An 18,808-nucleotide genomic window follows, 5' to 3' on the forward strand; every position below is an offset into this window, starting at 1 on the left:
TTCCACTGTCTCCCCATCTATTTTCCATGAAGTGATGGGACCAGATGCCATGATCTTAGTTTTCTGAATATTGAGTTTTAAGCCAACTTTTTCACTTTCCTCTTTCACTTTCATCAAATGGCTCTTTAGTTCTTCTTTGCTTTCTCCCATAAGGGTGGTGTCATCTGCATATCTGAGGTTGTTGATATTTCTCATGGCAATCTTGATTCCAGCTTGTGTTTCATTCAGCCCAGTATTTCTCATGATGTACCCTGCATATAAGTTAAATCAGCAGGGTAACAATATACAGCCTTTACATACTCCTTTCCCTATTTGGAATCAGTCTTTTTTTCCACGTCCAGTTCTAACTGTTGCTTCCTGACTGGCATACAGGTTTCTCAAGAGGCAGGTCAGGTGGTCTGGTATTCCCATCTCTTTCAGAATTTTCCACAGTTTGTTGTGATACACACAGTCAAAAACTTTAGCATAGTCCATAAAGCAGAAATAGACGTTTTTCTGGAACTCTCTTGCTTTTTTGATGATTCAACAGATGTTGGCAATTTGATCTCTAGTTCCTCTGCCTTTTCTAAAACCAGCTTGAACATCTGGAAGTTCACGGTTCACGTAGTGTTGAAGCCTGGCTTGGAGAATTTTGAGCATTATTTTACTAGCATGTGAGATGAGTGCAATTGTGCAGTAGTTTGAATATTCTTTGGCATTGCCTTTCTTTGGTATTGCAATGAAAACTGACCTTTTCCAGTCCAGTGGCCACTGCTGAGTTTTCCAAATTTGCTGGCATATTGAGTGCAGCACTTTCACAGCATCATCTTTTAGGATTTGAAATAGCTCAGCTGGAATTCCATCACATCCACTAGCTCTGCTCGTAGTGATGCTTCCTAAGGCCCAGTTGACTTCGCATTCCAGGATATCTGGCTCTCGGTGAGTGATCACACCGTGATTATCTGAGTCGTGAAGAACTTTTTTGTATAGTTCTTCTGTGTATTCTTGCCACCTCTTCTTAATATCTTCTGCTTCTGTTAGGTCCATACCATTTCTGTCCTTTATTGTGCCCTAGACACTCCTTTTGTATGGGTGACTGGGAGGTTTAAGAAATGAAAACCTTTCTGGCCGTGAGCCACCACAACCGGGTTTGAAGGCATGAGTCTAACATGGGATGTGGGTGTAGCAACCTCTTCAGTGACTACGTCTCCTTCCAAATGACAAAGACAAACAGAGGAATCCAGAACCAACACAAAAATACCTCCAAAGTCCTAATGACGGGAAAAAAAAATGTCTGGCCCATGCTCACCACGTGGCTGTTATTTCCGTCTGTGGGCTGGGCCAGGGAGACACTCCTCGTTCGGTTATCCCTGAGCATGGCTGTCTGACTGGAAGTTTTGTGAGCTGGTGCGGGGATGGCTATATCTGGCCTCTGGAACGGAAGTTACTGAGATGGAGAGCGCAGCTTTGGATCATAGGGTTTGAGCCCCTACCAAAGGGAGGGAAAGCCACTTACCCAGCTGAGCAAGCCAGGGGGGACAGCCCACCTGACCCGTTTGGCAGGGTCACGGGGAGGTCTGCAGGGGAACACTCCACACAGTTGCTGGGGGAGCTCACCTCAGCCCCACGGGCCTGCTGTCCCTGGCTGATCCGGCCAGGAGGGCTGGCATGGGCTTGGCTAACAGCACCCGCAAAGCGGGATTTGATTCAGGCTGCGTGTTCTGCTTCACTTAGCTCGCGGCAGTCTAGGCTGCCTCTTGGTATTGTATTCATGTAAGTTTCTCTCTTGTTTACTAGTTATTATTCATGTGGCCTGTGTTTGCAACTAGGCTCCCCAGTGGCTCAGTGGTAAAGAATCCACCTGCAATGCAGGATACCTGGGTTTGATTCCTGGGTTGGGAAGATCCCCTGGAGGAGGGCATGGCAACCCACTCCAGTATTCTTGCCTGGAGAATCCCATGGACAGAGGAGCCTGGTGGGTTCCAGTCCATGGGGTCACAAAGGGTCAGACACGACAGAAGCTATGACTTAGCACACAGCGCACACCCATGTTTGCTACAAGATTATGAGTGCTTTGGTTTTACCTTTATGACCCACAAAGCTTCCACATGCAAGGATATTTTAAATATCAAACATATGCTAGGTTGTCCTCCCCTTTTTTGCTTTGGGTTATGTATATATAGAATAAATTATTAAATCTTCAGTTGTGTTATAAAAAAGAATGACACTCGAGTCATGAAAGAAAAACAAGATTATTGTTTATGAATATACCACTAAAATATGCATTTTGTAAGGCTCATTGATTTATTTCCAATTGGAGAAACCACATAGACATACAAAATGGTTCATTTGATATTCATTATACCTCCTTAGCTGCTTTTATTAGAAGTGCCCATGGTGCCAATGGCAAGGTTGATGTTTTCAGGGCTTGAATCAATGCCTGAAACTCATCAATTCTTATAGGCAGTTTTGGTTTAAGGTATTTTGATGATTTTATGAAATGTTTTACCCTATTAAAGAGCCATAACTTAAACTGTGATGCAGGGCAGGCACACAGTAGATGATAAATGGCTTTGTGTAAGAGATTTCAAATTTGTCAAATCTGCATTAAATAACTATATTTGAAATCGGTTAGAAGGTTGGGTGAATTCTCCAGGTGAAAATGACATTTGTTTTATGGATCCCTCCAAAACAATTCCCCCAGAGTTTTCACTTGAATAAATCACATTCGAGTTCAGTGCTCCAGAAACAGCTTGCATTGTAAAGTTGCATTAGCTGCTTCTCTGTTTCCTCTTTGTAGGGAAAAGCGCTCGATTTCTTCATTTGTAAAGAAAGTGGAGCTAGATAACCTGGAGTGAGAATCTTTATATCCTGTCATTCATTCATTCATTCATTCAACGGGCTTCCCAGGTGGTGCCAGTGGTAAAGAACCTGCCTGCCAATGTGGGTTTGATCTTTGGGTTGGGAGGTTCCCCTGGAGGAGGGCATGGCAAACACTCCAATATTCTTGCCTGGAGAATCTCAAGGATAGAGGAGCCTGGTGGGCTATGGTCCGTGGGGTCGCAAAGAGTCAGACACGACTGAAGTGACTGAGCATGCACGCAAAGAAACAGCAACATACAAAACTGAGATCTTGTTCTCGTGAAGATGACATCCTAGAAGGAGAAAGACAATAGACAAATAAGATAATTTCATGGATTTATAAGTGTCCTGAGGTGGTAAAGGAGAGTATTGTGATGTTAAGTTGGGCAGGTGCCCCCAGCCTCTCTGAGAAAGGGTCATTTCAGCCAGGAAGAAACCAGGTGAGTGACCCTCCAGAGCAGAGCCTTTCAGGAGGAGGGGCCCGCCAGGGCTGTGGGGTGGCAGTGCAGTAGCGTGCTCCAGGAAGAGAAGGGCCTGAATCTTCTCCTTTTTGGCTGCTCTGGGTCTTTGTTGTGGTCAGTGGGCTCTCCAGTTGTGCCGCTCGAGCTCAGCTGCCCCATAGCCTGTGGGATCTGAACTCCCTGACCGGGAGTCAAACCCATGCCTCCTGCATTGAAAGGTGGGGGGGTTCTTAACCACTGTACCACCAGGGAAGTCCCTGAGGGTTTCCTTGTGGGTCTTCCTCCCCCATCTCTAGAACTGTTAGTACTTTGCCGCACAGAAATGAATGCGGCCCAAGGGGTTGTGGAAAGTGTCCAGAGGGAGGCAAACAGGAGGGTGGCAGGCCCTGGGGTTGGGTGTGGGCTGCCATGTCAGGGTGCACCAGGGGGCACTCTGCTGCGGTAACGAACAGCCCCGCATCTCAGGGGCTTAACCAAGTATAACCTGCCTGTGTCACGGTCTGCAGAGGGTCTGACGGCTCCCATCTGAACAGGGAGGCGGATTCTTGCCATCTCGTGTCTCCACCATCTTAAAGTCCGTTCTTTTTCATCTCATGAGTTGGGAGAGGAGAGTGAGTGAAAGACTGAAATGAATCTTTTAGGTACCAGGGCTGCACTGGCTGCCTGTCTAGAACCCAGGTCCAGGACTCTAGTTCGACTGGAAGGGAGGCTGGAAAACAGTCTTCCTGTGTGCTGAGTGAGGAGTAGATGATCTGGGGAACATCAAGCCAACCTCAGCCACAGAGAGAGAGGAGAAAGAGAGAGGGGGAAGAGAGCGAACCCTCCTCCCCTCATACAGAGAGAAGAAGAAGAGCAGACTTTCCTCCCCTCCCTGTTTTCTTGAAGACCTGCACGGCATGTGTCTTCCAGGCCCTCTTGGCCTGGAATGCTGATTAAGGGGTGGGGATATGGAGGGAATGTCCTCACAGTGTGACTTCTTACCATCCCACCAGACAGTACACAAAGAAGAAAGGGGGGGAAAGTCATAATCTTAACCGTGGAAGGGAGGTCACCTATATGAACCCCCTGGTTTAGACTAAGTCATTTTGCTGCTTGTTAAGAGTGTGGAGGAGAAGCCAGGTTTGATGCTATAGTAGTACTCCTATTACCCCGTGTTAATCCAACTCCGCTGCTCTCATCTCACCATCTACTCCAGCCAGGCCCAAGTTCTTGAGACTTCCCACCCTACAGAGAACAGAATCCATCCCCTATGTTCTCACTATTCTGCTCCTGCACTACAAAGCCTACTAGGCCTTCTTTTCTTTATGGAACCTTCCCTGCCTTCTTAGCCCTCAATGGAGTGCAGTCACGAAGAGGCCAGATGTCTCTTCCATTCAACCTTCAAATCTTCTCTGAGTCCTTATTAACCCATCCTTTAGAGACACCCCATAGCTTCCTGGATCACCTCCAACAATTAGAATAGCTTCAATTTTGAGGTTCAGAATCCACCTGCAATGCAGTCTGCCTCATAACTGCATGGTAGCTCAGCTGGTAGAGAATCTGCCTGCAATACAGGATACCCTGGGTTGATTCCTGGATCAGGAAGATCCCCTGGAGAAGGGATAGACTATCCACTCCAGTTTCTTGGACTTCCTTGGTGTCTCAGATGGTAAAGAATCCTCCTGTAATGCAGGAGACCTGGGTTCGTTCCCTGGGTTGGGAAGATACCCTGGAGGGGAGGGCATGGCAACCGACTCTAGTATTCTTCCTGGAGAATCCCCGTGGACAGAGGACCTCTCTGGGCTATGGTCCACTGGGTCGCAAAGAGTTGGACATGACTGAGCAACTAAGCCCATAGTGATTTTGAAAATGAGGTTTATTTCCAAGTATTAAAAGTCCAGTCCAGTCTAATGTATCATAATACTTTAGAAGGAAAGAAAGTGAAGTTGCTCAGTTGTGTCCAACTCTTTGCGACCCCATGGACTGTAGCATACAAGGCTCCTCCTCCGTCCATGGGATTTTCCAGGCAAGGGTACCGGAGTGGGTTGCCATTTCTTTCTCCAGAGGATCTTCCCGACTTAGGGGTCAAACCTGGGTCTCAAACTTTGCAGGCAGACACTTTACCATCTGAGCCACCAGGGAAGCCTGGTATAATATAGGCTTATCTCCAAATCCAAGTCACTTATCCAAATGTAAGCTCAGAGATGTGCGGTTGGGAGGGAGGGGTTGATGTGTAATGTTATTCTTCCTCAACCTCATTTTCCTCTGGCTGTTCCAAGGTCCAGGTTGGTGTTGATGAGATTAGAGGAAGAGGGATGAAGTAAAACACACACCACAAGATTCCTGGCTAATGTTGAAAAGTCACACATTGCCTTCCTTTCTGGAAAGAACCATGGTCAGTTATTTCATGGGGCATGGTTTTGGGTACTTTAAAAAGAACCTCCTCTCACTTATCACACAAACTTCACAGCCCCGCATTCTTACTATTCTCTAGCCACTCGGGCCTTCTTTCTACTTAATGTTGTCATGTTCCTTCCTGCCTCTGAGCCTTTGCAGTTTTACTCCCTTCACCTGGAGTCCAGTCTCCCTTGCCCTTTGTCTAGGTAACTGCTAGTCATCTTTCAAATCTCAGCTCAAGCATCAGTTCTTTGGAGATGCTTAATTTGAACTCTCAGCCCAGGGCAGGCCCCAACTGTATACTCTCACAGCCTCTGTAATGAAGACATTGATTGTGTAAACAGTTATTTAACATCTGTTTTCCCCACTTGAATGTAGACTTCAAGAGGGCTCGATAAATCAGTACTTGTAGAAAGAATAAATGCGTTTTCCCAATAAGCTCATGAACACTTTGATGTGCTAAACAGATAGTAGTAGTGTTAGTCACTCAGTCATGACTCTTTGCGACTCCATGGACTGTGGCCCTCCAGGCTCCTCTGTCCATGGGATCCTCCAGGCAAGAATATTGGAGTGGATTGCCATTCCCTTCTCCAGAGGGTCTTTCCGACCCAGGAATCGAACCCGGGTCAGTAGGCACTCAATAAACATCTGTGGAACTGCCTTGAAATTGATGGCAGGAGCTATGCCTATTAATCTCTGGGTTCACTATATGACTTAGCACATAGTAGTATTTCAGTTAATTCAGTCTGTTACCTAAGTGTTTTGAACAACCTCACCAGCATTGACCAAATAATGGAGAACTGACTGAAATGCAGTTTTGACCTGCGCGTTGTGGATATTCTTTATTGTCAGCAGCTTTTTGAGCCAAACCAGGCTTCTCACTGGCTGACTTCATATTGTGTGCTCCAGGAGGAACATGCTATAGAAAGGGGACATTGTTAACGTGACCCTAGGTCTAAAGAATGACAAGGTCTAATAATTTGTCCTTTTGCTCCCTTTAGTACACTTGTGTCTTATCAGTGCAATTGATCTAATTCTCGGTTCCCCAAACAAGGTCTACCATATGTGCCTCCAACCTGACTTGCGTGAAGACTTCTTTTATTAGTCACAATTAGTTGCAGGTGCAAAGACTGAGGGCACAACTAACTGTATCTGGAATCACCCCTCACATACGAAATTAAACACTTGCACACTCAGAATTAGGTTCAAGTGGCTAATTGCACCCGGAAGTAGGTAATTGCAGGTGCAATTAGCTGCAAGTACAATTTTTCACCTGAGACTAATTGCTCCCAAAGTAAGGAGATAGGGATTGGAAATTCAGCTCTGAATGAATGTGTGGTTATTGCAACCACCTGTGATTTTAATAGTCCTCCCCCTTGCAACTTAGAGTGTGGTGGCCTCCCTTTGGTTTTTATGAACAGTTAGGTTGCTTAACTCCTTCTGTATAGTCATTTCACAGCGTTCTCTTTTCCAGTTGGGTCTTCTTTCCCTTGCCAAGAGCGTCTTACATTGAGGGTCTGCCAAGTCAGAGATCTGTAATCCCTGGCTATTTAAAAGACGTATGTTCCTCCACTGATATATGTGTGCATGCTCAGTCGCTTCAGTCATGTCCAACTCTGCGACCCTATGGACTGTAGGCCACCAGCCTCCTCAGTCCATGGGATTCTCCAGGCAAGAATACTGGAATGGGTGGCTGTGCCCTCCTCCAGGGGATCTTCCTGACCTGAGGATTGAACCTATGTCTCCTGTATTGTCAGGAAGATTCTTTACTCACTGAGCCACCTGGGAAGGCCCCTCCACTGTTCATCTATATCTAAACCCCTCAGAATACAGTATAAAAAATGGTAGATAATTTGGAAAGTTAGTGGGTGGTAACTTCCAGTTAGTTCTTGAACACAGTTCCCTGAAGATTGCCATTTGAACATGAAATGGAAAGTTCTCCTCCCCAGTGTCTCCCAGGAGGAGACAGATCATCTATCAAACTACTCATAAAACTGTCTTCACTAGCAGGTTCAACCTGACATGCACTTCCCTCCATGCTTTCCTCCTGTGTTGGAGTCCAACCAGGAAAATAGAAACCACCATAGGTTTGGTGTTTTTTTTTTTTAATGATTATAAAATTAAAGCATTGGAAAATTCAATGAACTTTAAATTAAATACAGTAAAACTAACCATGGAAACCAAATTGTTAATACTCTCCAGAAAGTCTTTTGATTACATAAACATTATTTAGGCAAGAAGTTGATCGCCATAGTTGTTTTAACAGAGAATTTAATAAAAGGAATTAATTAAACTGGTATTTGCTAGTGAAGTTGCTCAGTTGTGTTCAACTCTTTGTGACCCCATGGACTGTAGCCTGCAAGGTTCCTCTGTCCCTGGGATTTTCCAGGCAAGAATACTGGAGTGGGTTGGCATTTTCTTCTCCAGGGGATCTTCCCGACCCAGTGATTGAACCTGGGTCTCCCACACTATAGGCAGACTCTTTACCATCTGAGCTACCAGGGAAGGTGCTAAGCTGGTATTAGCAGACTGAAAGGGCAAAAAAAAAAGAATCCTCAGGCATCTCAGAGTTAACTGCAGGAGGCAACTATCACCCTGAGGGGTAGGGAAATAGAAGCAAGAGGCTGGGTTTGTGAGCACTAGGAGCTTGGAGATGGGGTCCTCTAGAGCTGGCGCACACGCCTCTGGGAGGGGTGCCACCTGGCTCGCTTGGTACCTCAGTGGCTTGGAGGCAGGGTCACAGAGAACTGGGACCCAGAACTCTGAGGAGAGGGCACCATCCAGCTGCTTCTGGTGCTTCAGAGAGAAACCCTGCAGAAGGGGACCCAGAGCTCCAAGGAGGACTGCCTCCCAGCTGGTACTGCCCTGTGGACAACCGGTGAAGCACAGCGGTGCGCGTTCACGAGGGGACGATGCCTTCAGGATGTGCCATGGACCCTGGGGCTTGTGCGGCTTGGATCAAACCAGGATGTAACGTCTTGATATAAGAGGGGAAAGTGACAGCGGCAGAAAAGGATTTCTGAAGAAGACATGGAGGAGAGAAATGTGAGCTGTCTTCTTCATCTTCATTTTGGAGGCTGTGGGATTTTAGCATAGTGGGCCCCTACTGACCTCAGGGGCTCATCTTCCAGTTGTATATCTTTTTGCCTTTTCATACTGTTCCTGAGGTTCTCAAGGCAAGAATGCTGAAGTGCTTTGCCATTCCCTTGTCCAGTGGACCAGTTTTTGTCCACTCCACCATGACCCATCATCTTGGGTCGCCCTGCATGACATGGTTCATAGTTTCATTGAGCTACACAAGGCTGTGATCCATGTGATTATTTTGGTTAGCTTTCTGTGATGATCCAGCATTTTCCTTTGCCTGGTTTTATTTTATTATGAAGAAATTGTGTGTGTAGGTGACAGAGACACAGAGAAAGGGAAAGAGAATATTACTCTCACAATGCATGCATGCCAGTGGTGGTCCTAAGACTGGTCTCAGTAGGTGTCCACAGCCAGCCTTGCCAAGGGATCTTTCCTCGCGGCTCCCCTGACTGATCAACATCCTCTGTCCTTCTTGCTGGGAAAGCTCAGGGCGGCCTGAAGCCTGTCTCCTGACCTACCCAGAGTGCTGACTGCTCTGCCTCCCTGCTTAGTCAGTCCAAGGTAGGATAGGATCCTGCTTGCTAAGCTGGAGGCGGCCTCAGCTGAATGCCAATCAGATGGGGCGGTGACCCCTTTGAACTCCCTCTGGCCATGGAATCTGCCCTTGTTCAATTGCTGTGGTATGTGCAACAAAGCCTGATGAGGAAGCAGAAAGACTGCAGCCAGAGGGGAGTGAAGGGGGGCGGTGGCCTTGGACCGGCCCTGGGCACCTGCCCGGCCAGTCTCGCGCTCCAAGGCTGGGCTTGGGCAGTGAGGTCCGGGGTGCTCGGTGCTGCTGCAGGAAGGCGGTGTGTACTCGCTGGCTCAGAGCCAGTTCCTGGTGGACAGATAGGTTGTTTCAGCCTAGCACTTTCATTTGGCAAGGGGAGCAAATGTTCCTTTGCCCTTATCACCCTGGTTGGTAGCAACTTAAGCCTCTCCAGACATAAATATTAGGGAAAGTTGGGTCACCTGCTCATAGTTTGGACTCAGAAAAAATTCTTTTCTCCCTAGTAAAATAATAAAACCACATGGAAGAAATGCTGGAATTAGAGGGAAAAAAACAACAGCTTAAAAAATCTGACTAAGCTACAACAGTCACTAATATCACATAAAGATGTTTTTCCCCACCCCTCCCTGTGGAAATAGTTTGTTCAGCCATTCATTCCTTTCATGAGTATTAGTTTGGCATCTGCTATTACTGGCACCTGGAGATAGGACCCTGAACAGGACAGATAAAAATCCTAGCCACTGCAGGAGGTTATATTCTTGGGGAAGAAGTTCTAATATCTTGCACATATAATTTCTTATCCAGATTTCACTTGTCAGTCTGTCTCATGAGCACTTCTCCGGTCACTGCCTCATCTTCATACCCACTATCCTGAAAACTATTAACACTTACTTTTCCAGGTGAATGAATCAGAGTTTACTTAACCATTTCACTACTGTCACATACGAGCTCTGTTTCCCATTTACCCAGGATTAAATACTGCTGTGATAAGTATACTTGTTATATTTAGGTGCTTCCCAGGTGGCTCAGAGGTAAAGAATCCACCTGCCAATGCAGGAGATGCAGGTTCAATCCCTGGGTAGGGAAGATCCCCTGAAGAAGAAAATGGCAAGCCACTCCAGATTCTTGCCTGGAGAATGCCACAGACACAGGAGCTTGGTGGGTTGCAGTCCATGGGGTCGCAGAAGAGTTGGACACAGCTTAGCAGTGAAACAGCAAAAGTGAAGAATACTTACGTAGCTGGCTTGAAAAAATTTTTTTCCTTTACTTTGGTTACTTTCCTCCTTGGCTGTGTCTTTCACAATATCAGGCAGGACTCCTGGTGACAAACAACAGGGCTCATCGCTGGTTAGGTTAAAGAGGAAAGGAACCCACTGGAAGGTTATCCATCTAGTCATCTACAGGATTGGCAGAAGGGTGGAGCCCCAAGCTCCGAAAAGCAGCAGGAATGTGGGGCTGGGGCAACAGAAGTACAGGCCAGGTCCACCTTCCTGGGAACAGTGTTCGTAAACCTTGCAGCATCCTCTCCCCCTGGACCAGCCTCAGGGCCTCCTCCCAGCTCCACCAACATGGGGAGGAATCTTCATGATCCTTGAACCTTTGTCTCACACCCTCCTTCAAGATTCCAGGTTTAGGGCCGGCCAAGATTTGGCCTTACTGGGTGGATCTCGCCTGCCTCGCTGTTTCTAGGGAGTCAGGGCAGGGAATAGCTCTCCTTCCTCGTCCTGGAGAAGATGGGTTTCTGCCCCACCCCTGCAGACAGGGAAAGTGGTGGTTCTGGATAGGAGAAAGGAAAAGTATTCTCTACAAGCACATTCTTTTACTTACTATATGTAGAGGGGTGGAGAGGTTGGGGCAGAGGTAACAGCACCATTCAATTCTGTCCGCCAGTGGAGGGCACAAACACTGCTCAGTGGGGCTGGGTTGGGAGCCGGGGTGTTAGGTACTACCGTCGGCCCTGGCATACTCAGCATTCAGAAAATGTAGGTGAGATTCACCCTGATGAGCTTTGCTTTATAGATACGGAAACTGAGGCTTGGTAAGGATCTGTGACTTATCTCGGATCACACAGTCAGGAAACCTAAGCCAGCCAGACCTGAGCATAAGTCTTCTAAAAACCCTGTGGGTTAAAGGGTGACTTGACCTGTACTACTTCCCAGCGCTGGGCTGGCGGCTGGTATGAGGGGTGCCTGGAGCAATCCGCGTAAATGCCCTTTCAACAAAGGGGCCTTTGTAAAAGTCTTTCTTTGTTTAGCCATCAGACTGTTCCCTGGAGTAATTAAGGCCTGTAGTCCTTAGATATAAGGCTGGCTGACACTACTTGACAGTAATACAGCAATCTGACCTTGGGTGCAACACTGTGTTGGAAATGCATGAGTCAGGTCAGCCCTACTCCCAGATACCCGGGTACGAGCCACGTGGCTGGATGGCCCTGCCTCTCCTGCCTTGGCTGGACGATGCCCATTGGTCCTAAGGAAGGAGGTGTAGTGGCATTCTCCTGAGCAGTGCCAGACAAGAAGGCTGGCACACAGCCCCTACTGCTGGGGCTGCGTCTTTAAGACCTGCAGGTGGACATCTGGCCTGCTGCTGCCTGGATGAGAAAGGTCCCAGCCTTGAGGGTCCTTGAGTACCAGATCATGCCCATCTGCATCTTTTCTGCCAGTACGCCGTGCCCTCCTGGGGTGGTGAGTAGATGCTCTCCTTTTTGCCTGGGGACACAGTCTCCCCTTGTTTCCCACAGGTTCTCTGGAGCCACTGTTAAAATCAACTTGTGTTTTCTTTTTTCCCTCCAAGACTGTACCTTTATGTTAAAGGTCCCTCATCTAGAGGAGGAAAGACAAGCTTGACTCTCCTTGCAACCAGGAAATTAGGCTTTCATCAGACCTGTACCACTGGGGACTGTGAGGGTCAGCAGACAGAAATGGGGTCTCTGCCTTCAAAGCACTTTTGATATCCCTCTGGGTGGGTACCGCCTGGAGGGGAAGAGCAGCGAGAAGGCTCTTTTGTTAATGATAGGGCCCCAGTCTGGCCTTTCCTCTCCAAGCCCCCAACACACCACCATGCAGCTCACCTGCCCAGCAGATGGCAGACTCTCAGGGTTTTGGTGGAAGTGGACTTCTGGCAATGGTAGAGTTAGCATCTGCGGATTCTACTACCTGTGTAAGCTCTCCAAGACTCATGACACAAAGGGATTTTCAATTGTGCTGAGACACACACTTCCCCCACACGAGTGGTAGATGACTCACTTCACTACTGAGAACCAGCATCAGGGTTTCAGCAGCACTTGGGGCTCTCTGTTCCTCTTCCCCAAGGGCAATCTGTGAGGGGATCTTTCTGCTTCGGTGACTTTGAAGAATTCAGGGAGTCATGAGGGTCTCTCCGGGGGACTGAGTCCCAGGAAATGTGTGCTGAAGGCCGTGTGTCTCAGGCTCACCGTTCACCAGTTGCCCTCACCTCTCCTGGAGCCCTCAGGCTCGGGGTGAGGCTCCTTCAGGCTCAGCCCCTGCCCCCCTTGGGCTCATGGCACCGGTGTGGGCAGTGGGAACTGTCCTCCTGCTGGTGCCCATGGTTCAGGGCTGCAGGGTCTGCTGAGAATTTAAAACCAATAATAAAATCGACTGTAAGTCAGTCTGCTTTTTATTATCCCCATGCCAGCAATTCTAAACAATGTCAGTGATAAAATGCTTTTATCCGCCCCCCCAAATTTTTGTTGGTCCACGTTCTAAACAATTACTGTGGTGATTGTTGAATTTTAACTACACACACACACACACACACACACGCACATATGCTTCAAATTAGCATATTTTATTGCTTATCCTTTAATAAATATTACATCCCACATGAAAGTTAATTAGGAGGACTCCTAGTAAGAACAGTTCTGATGGATCAAGCTGACTTCAGGCACAGTTTGCATCTTTAGCTCTCCTGGTGTTAAGTACCCCTGCACTTAAACAGTAGGTAAATGATGACAGCACAGTGGTTGCAAAGTCAAGAAACAAAACCCGAGTTAAATCAACTTTCTTCCCTATGACCACTTGGTGTTATCATGTTTAAACTTTCAGCAAGTACAAATTTCAGTCCATATATAAAGTGTTTGACTAAATTTAATAGTATCTTTACAATTAAAATCTATTCTTTTAAGTGACTGTTTTAAAAGGAACAAACAAGCAGTAAGAAGAATAATTACAGATTATTCCAAGATTATCATTGAAAATAACTTTGTCACATAGAGGAGGGTGTTAAAAAAAAACCTACTTTGGTTGTGAGACATGCTAGGTCCATAACGTCTGTGCTGATTCAGAAAACAGAAATCAGAACCTGACTGAAACAGGAAGGGCTTGTTAATCAAGCTTTAAGTGGCCTGCAAACCCTGTGAAGAACTAGATGAGCAGTATCTAGTCAGAGCTCCCAGAAGCACCTCCAGCTCAAAGAATTATTGTGACTGGGGAAGGCTGTGGGCCCACCTGTCCACTGCAGAGTCCACTGCCTCTGCCATATTGGAGGCCAGCCAAGCAAAAGCCTCAGGCCCTGTCTACAGGGGCTCTAGACTGAGGTCTTGCAGCAGTGCATCCAATTGGCAGAATCTTATCCCATCTGAACCCCTACTAGCAGAGGAGGATGGAAGACATGGTTGTTTCTCAGCATTTGCTGTATAGGATGGTCCCTTGGAGAAGCTTGGGATGGAGGTTGAGCTAGCCATTGCCCAGCATCCTCCCCAGTTACCCAGCTGGGTGTCCCTGCCACCTTCCTCTGGTCTCTGGAGGGGAAGGACTGATGCTGAAGCTCCAATACTTTGGCCACCTGATGCAAAGAACTGACTCATTAGAAAAGACCCTGATGCTGGGAAACATTGCAAGTAGGAGGAGAAGGGGAAAACAAAGGACAAGATGGTTGGATGGCATCACTGACTTGATGGATATGAGTTTGGGCAAGCTCAGGAGTTGGTAATGGACAGGGAAGCCTGGTGTGCTGCAGTCCCTGGGGTCACAAAGCGGGACACGATTGAGGGACTGAACTCAACTGAAGGACTGCCCCCGTTTGCCGGCCAGGTTCTGGTCCAGGCTGGCTTCTGGGTGAATGGCTGGTTCGGGCATCAAGCATTTCCCTTGCAGCCATTCTGGGTTGTACCACCTCTCCTCTGCCTCACGGGGATCTTCTCTGCGTGGGGTCTGTGTCGAGGCGGTCCTAGTGGGACATTGTGAGTGTTCTCTCCAAGTCTTCTCCACATCAGCTTAGAAATGTCTGTCAGGTAAGAGAGGCTCAGAACACCCACACCTCTCCATGATACCACCCCTAAATCCCACCCCTTAAGTACATGCTTTTTCTTTCCCCCTAATTTATTTTGGCTGTGCTGAGTCTTCGTTGCTGTGTGTGGGCTTTCTCTAGTTGGGGGCCAGTGGGGGCTACTCCTTGCAGTGTGAGGGCTTCTCTGTGAGGTGGCATCTCTTGTCGCAGAGCATGGGCTCTAGAGCACAGGCTCAGTAATTGTGGCACATGGACTTAGTTGCCCTGCGCCATGTGGGATTTTCCCAAACTTAAGGGATGGAACCCGTGTCTCCATGTTGGCAGGGAAATTCCCAACCCTAGACTCCCAGGGAAGTCCAGTACTTATGTTTTTATCATTCTTCTTTTATAATAACTTTCAGGCATTTTTCTCAATTTGCAGATTACATGAGACTCTTGTCCTCAAGTTCTCATTATCATTCTCATAACGTTTAAAAAAAAATACTCTAATTGGCATCTTTACTTGGGCCCCAAAGCCTTCTGGGGACAGTGGGTAGTTGTGAGTGACATTGGGACTGGGGAGCAGGCCCCGGAGGCTGATAGTGCAGACAGCAGCTGGATGCAACTTTGGTGTGCAAGCCGCAGCTGAGGCCCAGTCTTGCAGCCCAGTGTCCGCCCTGCAGCCCAGGGGGGCAGGGCCCGCCCAGCAGTCACAGGCATCAAGTGAAGCTCTTCACAAGGCTGGAGAGAAGAGTGCAGCGCCTGCAAGGGAGAGGCTGGGATTCTCTCCGTTGCAGCCTCTCGGTCTCTTGATCGCTGTGTGATGTCGACAAGGCCTCTCCGGGGAGGGAGGTTCCTTCTGATGATGGCAGCTCTTACTCCTGCTCCAGTGGGACTGCAGAAGGAGTGGCCCAGAGGGAAGCAGGAAGCAGGATGGGTGGCATGAGGGTGTTGCCTTCTGGATGGTCTCTGGAGATAGTGCCTGAGACACACAGATGGTCAGTGTGGCAGCCTGGCTCCCTGCCCTGCCTTCGCCCCCGGCCACCACCAGGACCCTCAGAAGTGTGCCCGCAGTCCTGACCCCAGTATGTATAGAGTGCGACTGAGGAAATGATGGGGCTGCAGTGTCTGCTGCCTTCCCCACCCAAGGGACCCACTCAGGTTCACACCACTCTCCATAAGCCATTCCTTTTTCTGCCCTGTATCTTCCCAGTAGCCTGAACCCCACTTTACTTCAAATAGTGGGGACAGAGTTTGACCCATTACCATCTCTACTGAATACAGGAGGTCTTGTTTCTCATTTCTTATTTTTTATATTTTACTTTATTTTTTAAAATAAAAATTGTGTATAGTCAAGGTATACAATAGGCTTCCCAGGAGGTGCTAGTGGTAAAGAACCCGATTGCCAATGCAGGAGATGCAAGAGATACACTTTTGATCCCTGGGCCAGGAAGATCCCTTGGAGGAGGGCATGGCAACCCATTCCAATATTCTTGCCAGGAGAATCACAGGGACAGAAGAACCTGGTGGGCTATGGTCCATAGGGTCACAAAGAGTTGAACATGACTGAAGCAACTCGGTACATACTCACAAGGTATACAGTATGTTGATTTGATATGTACAGACACAGAGAAATGATTACTGCAGTCATATGGGACATGGATTTTTTTCCAGAATCCTTGTTTTCTTCAAAGCAGGGTCTCCCAGTGTCCTGTAAGAGAAGGACTTGGCACAAGTTCAGTTTTATATATATGAAATATGCATGTTCAATTTATGTACATATGTATTTGTATACATGCATAACACATACACAATTTATTGTTAATATTTCTTTCTTCCTGGTTCACATTTACCAGAATGACAAGGCATCTTGCTGATGCCCCAACCAACTAGGAAGTGATTCCAAAGGAGGACGTGGTCAAGATTAGGCTCTCTCCAACAATATGGCTAATTCTAACCAGCACATTAAGATTCTGAAGTTAAGCGCACATTGTGAAATGTGAATCGATGTGACATTGTCAGACAAAATGACCTGTGGGCTTGGGAGGTTGGCGTTCATAGGAGGCCGAAGTGTGCGTCTTAATCTTGATTTCCTTTGGGAATATCTACTCCATTGTGTTCCTGACTCTGATTATGTTCTCGTGCAATCAAAATAGCTCTAGTCTCTTGGGCTGGACAGTTCTTTCTCTTTCTTTTTGTAAACACAGGGCAAATTGTTGTTTTGTTTGATTTTTTTGAGCAGCAATGACTGTTTGGTTTTTGAACTGTCATGTCTACATGCGTGCACAAAATCCCATCCCATTAAGAGAAGAAGGGTTGGATTTAGAGTTCTGCTAGGTGTGTAAATTATTTAATGCACAGGGACCTCAAATGTCCAACTGGAAAACCAAAGTTCAGTATTCAGAGTTCAAGCTCAAAATGGCATGAACAATCCAATAGGTAAGCACAGATTTCCTCCTTTATATCCATAATCTCAGGATATTAGGAGGCCTTTAGCCTTAAGAAAATTTCAGTTGGGATTTGTATTTAACCTCAAGCTTATCTTTTGCTTGGTTATAAATATATAGTTGGGACCGGGTAAGCTGGTAATAACAGAAGTTCTGAATTCTAAAATAGGGTTTGTCTCCCTATCTCTTCTTCTCTGTCAATATGTGATTTGGAAACTTCCCTACTGGATGTTGTCATATTGCTGTTTTTGGGGGGGATCTTGAACCGAAGCATAGTGTTTAGAGTATCCATCCATCTCCATATCTGGACTTCATTCAGGTACTCCCTAAGCTCGCTTTCAATTTCTTTGTCTATGTACTTCAGTGAACTGCAAACAAACAGATCATTTTGCTGATGGTGATAGGGCAGTAATAGACTTTACTTCATTGCCTAGTGCCCTTCAGATATGCTTCCTCCCAAACTCCTCAGCAGAACAAATGTAGTTACTGAATTTGGTTACTGTACACAATGAAATAATAGCTAAATAACACAGTTACATGGTTATAATACAGTTAAATCATGCAGCAAGTTGCACACAATAGAAAATGCAGTTAGGCAGAGAGAATGAAATTAAGGGTTAGAGGTAAAAGAGAGGATGTATCTTTAGATGTGATTTGAAATGAAAAGCAGACACCCTTGGAAGGACACATAAACATGTCACCAGTTGATGCCTGAGGAAGTGACTTCTCTCGTCAACTAAGGCAAGGCAGGGTAAGAGCAGTGGGAAGGACATGCTCAATGGGTTATATGTCTTATACATCCCTTTCTTTCCCCTTCCATGGCAGTCATCCTCATTTAAGTCCTTATTACCCCTTTCCTTGCCTTTGCAGCTGTTAAATAGCTGATCCTCCGGTTCTCTTCTGATTTATCCCGTGAAGCCTTGCCAAATCAACTGTCCTTTAACACCATACTGATTATATCATTCTTGTGTTCCAAATCCTCCAGAGCCTTGTATTAATTGCTGAAGTAGAGTAGATACCAATTTCTTAGCTTGGCGTTCAAGGTTTTGACAGTCTTTGCTCTAGCCTACTATACAAAGTGTGTACAGCACATGGGTATCACTGGGGAACTTGTTGGAGATGCAGCATGTCAGATCCCCCTCAGGCTTATTAAATAGAAATCTGCATTTTAGCAAGATCTGCAGAACTGTGGTGTTGGAGAAGACTCTTAAGAGTCCCTTGGACTGCAAGAAGATCAAACCAGTCCATCCTAAAGGAAACAAGTCCATTGGAAGGACTGATGCCGAAGCTGAAACTCCAATACTTTGGCCACCTGATATGAAGAACTGACTCATTTGAAAGGACCCTGATGCTGGGAAAGATTGAAGGTGGGAGGGGAAGGGGACGACAAAGGATGAGATGGTTGGATGGCATCACTGACTCAATGAACATGAGTTTAAATAAACTCCGGGAGTTGGTGATGGACAGGGAGGCCTGGCGTGCTGCAGTCCATGGTGCTGCAAAGAGTTGGCCACGACTGAGCAACTGAACTGAACTGAACTGAACTGCAGGTGATTTCCATGCACAGAAAGTTTGAGAAGCACTGCTATAGCCAAACCAGAATACTCATAAATGTACTCCCTACTTTCCTTCTTTTAACTTTTGCCTGTGGACTTACCTTCACGTTTATGCCATCTTTGCCTGATCATGCGTGGGATCCTTTTGTGATGGTCATCTCAAATATAACTTCTTCTATGGGACCTTTCCCAGTTATCTCATTGACCAGGCAGACTGACCTTCAGAATGCCTGTCAAGCCCTTATGCGTTGAACTACCCATGCTGAA

The 18,808-nt window shown here is 46.8% G+C and overlaps 1 long non-coding RNA gene across 4 annotated transcripts in view; it reads left to right on the forward strand.

Annotated features, from left to right (window-relative positions):
- LOC110124441 (uncharacterized) overlaps nt 1-18,808 on the forward strand; it is a 233,423-nt gene that overhangs the window by 18,499 nt on the left and 196,116 nt on the right. For 3 of the 4 annotated variants that reach the window (XR_011491244.1, XR_011491246.1, XR_002309776.2), the window contains exon 1: nt 11,832-11,996. The exons of the other annotated variant lie outside the window; for it this stretch is intronic. This is a non-coding gene — a long non-coding RNA (uncharacterized lncRNA). Of the gene's footprint in view, nt 1-11,831; nt 11,997-18,808 lie in introns of those variants that run through there. 4 annotated transcript variants of the gene reach the window in all.

This window comes from Odocoileus virginianus, chromosome 14 (assembly GCF_023699985.2).
Source record: "Odocoileus virginianus isolate 20LAN1187 ecotype Illinois chromosome 14, Ovbor_1.2, whole genome shotgun sequence".
Classification (NCBI taxonomy): Eukaryota; Metazoa; Chordata; class Mammalia; order Artiodactyla; family Cervidae; genus Odocoileus; species Odocoileus virginianus.